The sequence below is a fragment of the Puma concolor genome, chromosome A1, assembly GCF_028749965.1.
Source record: "Puma concolor isolate L17-30 chromosome A1, mPumCon1.1.hap2, whole genome shotgun sequence".
Lineage (NCBI taxonomy): Eukaryota > Metazoa > Chordata > Mammalia > Carnivora > Felidae > Puma > Puma concolor.
The window spans coordinates 92,070,754-92,074,865 of NC_141667.1; the positions used below are offsets into that span (position 1 = coordinate 92,070,754).

Below are 4,112 nucleotides of genomic sequence, written 5' to 3' on the forward strand. Positions count from 1 at the left end.
CTACTATTTTATTGTAATATTTATATTACTACTGCCTGATACAAGTTTCAACTGTCTCTCATCTGAGCTTGTAGAACTAGTCTTTCACTTTTGTTTTTACTCACTCTAAACCATATTCCACATGCCAGCCACACTTTTCTTTCTAAAAAAAAAAATATTTGGTCATACTGTAATATTGGGTCATACCACTCTCCTTACCAAACTTTTAGATCTTTTCTAATCTAAACTCATTTATATGCATTCAGGATCTTCCACTGTCTGATAGCAAACTGCCTTTCCAGATTTGTTTCAGTTTCTTCCTTATGTTCTAATTGCATCCCAAACTCATGTTTTTCTTGAGAAAGAATTTTATTTGAAAAAAAGAATAACATCTATAAATCTCTATTCCTTGACTTACATTTCCTCTGCCTATATCGTCACTTACTTTGCTTCACAGCATTAATTGTGTTTACTGCCAGGTCTTCACATATCTGTCTCCTTTGGTAGATGGCATAGTAGCTGATTTGTTTTTATTTATTTGTTTGTTTGTTTGATCTTCTTGGATCTACAACAAAATAGGTTACCCAAATTGTGTGTTTACAGTTAGTCAACTAATGCTAATTAATTCTTTGTAGAGTATTTCTTAGTCTGCTTAAAGGCATACAAACTGGGTTTTAATGAAAAAGGTAAGATGGGTGTTTATGAAAGGAGACATTTTCCTTTTTATAATACATAGCTAGTTTCTTTTTCTTGTAAAACATGATGACTAGTAATGGATTAATTGTCTGCACTCCTCTGTGCAACCCGGCCAAATACTAATGTGTATCTCTGTAAGTCAGATAAAGGAATTGAGTCTTAAATCTACCCTCTACAACACACCCACTAACATTCAGCTGGATCATAGAAAAATAAATAAATAAATAAATGAAGCAAACTTAAAGCATTTAATGAAGCATATTTGCACAAAAAAAAAAAAAAAAAAAAAAAAAAAAAGGGTCCAAGAAAAGCTGCCTTTGCTGTCATGGTCAAGAGGAGAGGAGAAGCAGCTCCGGCTGGTATTTGGCCCAAGGGCAGGCACATTGGAGCAGGGCCCCTGGGACCCATTGAGCTACAGATGCACCACCCACGGATGTCTCAACCATTAAAGGCCCACATGTACCATCTGCCTGAGTATAGAATGAGCCAAGGAGACTCAAACCCAGAAGCTATTCCACATACAGCAGAAGACATTTAAGGGGATAACAGATGGATGTCTCGGCACAACGGATTTGTCCTGGACTGTAAAGACAGTGAACCTGTTGTATTGCTTGTGGGGGACTCCATGGTGCAGTTAATGCAGCAATAAACAATATGGCATTTTCCCCCCACTTCATGCACTGAATTTTGGAATTGGCGGAGATACAATAAGAAATGTTTTATGAAGGTTAAAGAATGAAGAACTGGAGAATATTAAACCAAAGGTCATTGTTGTCTGGGAAGAAACAAACAACCAAGAAAATATGGCAGAAGTGGCAGGGGGAATTGAGACCATCATACAATCTATCAAAACTAGGAAGCTTCGGACTAAAATCATTGCACTGGGTTTGTTACTTCTAGGTGAGAAGCCCCACCCTTTGAGGCAAAAGAACACAAGGGTGAACCAGCAACTTAAGGTTTCCCTGCCTAAGCTTGCCAATGTTCAACTCCTAGGTACTGATGGGAGCTTCATGAATTTGGATTGTGCCATCTCCTGCCACGACGTGTTTTATCTTCTGCATCTCACAGGAGGGGGCTATGCAGAGTTCTGCAAACCACTGCATGGACTGATCATGCAATTGTTAGAGGACACCCCAGGAGAATCAAACCACCATTGCCTGACTAGCTCCTATCAGTGTCAGTAGCACCCCAGCTTCCTCAGGTCAGTTATATCACTGACACTAAATCCTCTTTCTTAAGGCACTTTCTGTTGTAGAATGTTCCTGGATGTTAATTTCTAGTGTTTGAAGGGGAGGAAGGATTTAGATTGGTCCTGTACATAGAAGGTTTATTTGACACAGAAGAAAAATCCGTCAAGGAAGATTGTTACTTAAATTAGTTTGAAACAAGAAGGGAACTTTTTAGTTGTATGCATGATACATTCATTGAATTATCACTGTTTTTCTTAGGACAACATCAAGCTAAGTATTGAACAAATGAAGATTGTTTTCTTAGCCGCTCTTTCTATAGATTATGTCATATATAGTTATGATCAGCATCCTACCTATTTGGCTTTAAAACAGATGGTTTTTCCAGTTATTAAGGTTCATAATTTAGCTTTTTGTTTTCATTTTGCTTTATTCATATGTATTCACAACATATTCTTAATGTACAGCAGTAGATTGAACATGCTTGTCACTCAAATATGAGAAATGTAGTTACAAATGAGTTTGTTCCACTCTCTTAGTCTTTCCCATGTTTAACAGTGGAAGATAGGTTTTACCCAATTTGGAGGACCCTATGAAAGGTATTATTTTAATGCTGCTGAATATCATGTCTATAATAGAACCATGCATACACCCATTTCTCCTCGTCTTCCCCTCCTTTTTTTTTAACACATTTTTGACTTAGGAGCTCTGTAGCTGAAAGTAGAAGTCCTAGCCAATTACTCTAATAATGATATTACTGAAGTGTAACTCATTCTTGCATGGTGTTCTGTGCATAGAGAGTCTAGGGTAGTGCTGTCCATATTCAGAGTTCTGGTTTGGTTTGTTTTGTTTTCCCCTTAAAATGTATTAGTTACAGTTTCTTTAAAAAGAAAAAAGAAAACAATTCTATTTCCCATTCCATAAACTCTGACATTATTCCAAGTTTCATAGTATCTTAAGGTCTATATTTTTTTTGGCTTAGTTTTAAAATTATGTCAGTCCAGAAAAGTTTGGACATTTCTCGTGGGGAAACAAATGGAGCTGCTCTTCAGAATTGACATTCTACTTTGATCCCACCATTTTAGTGAAAAAGAGCTAGGTTTGTTTAACTTTAAGCTTCTCCTTAATGTATTTTCATCTGAGAATTTCTTTCAAGAGAGCTCTTTATAATCTTAACAGTTTGCTTGAGCTACAAGAACTGACATTTAAAAAATAATGGGACAACACATGGTTTATTGTTCAGTATACTTATGGAATATGCAAAAAATGGATCTACAAACAAATATTGTAAACCAGACCAAGTGGGTACTGAAGTAATGTATTAAAATATGCTCTACACTAATTCCGCTTAACGTGCAAGTTCAATAACTAAGGCATATGTTTTATGTTCTGTTTGCAAGGCGAATGTCAGTGCTTTTTTTGTGTTGGAGGGAGGTTACTGATTTGTGTAGGGACAAATTCTCCTGATTGAGAAAGATAGAACTTGGGCTGATATTTTTCTTGTAAAGCCTCTTATTAGGAATATTTTTGGTCTTTTTTTTTTCTTTTTGATACATTTCTGAAAGTATCAGGTCTTCATTACCAACAGAAAATACAGTGATATTTACTAAACTTGCTTACTACATTAAAATTTCCTTTCTGAGAAAAAAACAAACCTCTTTTCTTTAAGTTTTATTTTTATTTATTTTGAGAGAGAGATAGAGAGTAAGCAGGGGAGAGGCAGAGAGAGAGGGAGACAAGAATCCCAAGCAGGCTCTGCACTGTCAGCGCAGAGTCTGATGCAGGGCTCACACTCAAGAACTGGGAGATCATGACCTGAGTCAGAGTCATATGCTTAACTGACTGAGCCACCCAGGCACCCCTTAAATCAGTATTTCAATTACACATTTTCTTTCTTGTTTATACTTTCTTTCTTCCTGTATATATTTCCTCTTTACTATTTTGAACTCATGAATAATGGAATTTAAAGCTGATCTTTTATTTATTTATTTTTTCCTGAACTAATAGTTATCTTTCTGAACTAATTCTTAAAAATTTTAAGCTAATCTTTATCTTTATGAAACAATATCATTTTGGCATGTTCAAAAAGATAGATGTAACTCACTTACCTACTTTTTTTTATAATTACCCTGTAATTAAGCAACTTAAAATATTAATAAAACTCAAAAAAACTTGCAAATTACCATTGGAAAAAGAAATGTCTATATCTGAGAGAGTTCCTCCATAGATACAGAAGTATTATCAATAACT

At 35.5% G+C, this 4,112-nt stretch overlaps 1 pseudogene; it reads left to right on the top strand.

Moving 5' to 3' along the window:
- The first annotated feature begins 1,208 nt into the window (after window positions 1–1,208).
- Window positions 1,209–1,836, top strand: LOC112861425 (platelet-activating factor acetylhydrolase IB subunit alpha2 pseudogene; annotated as a pseudogene).
- Window positions 1,837–4,112: the final 2,276 nt, after the last annotated feature.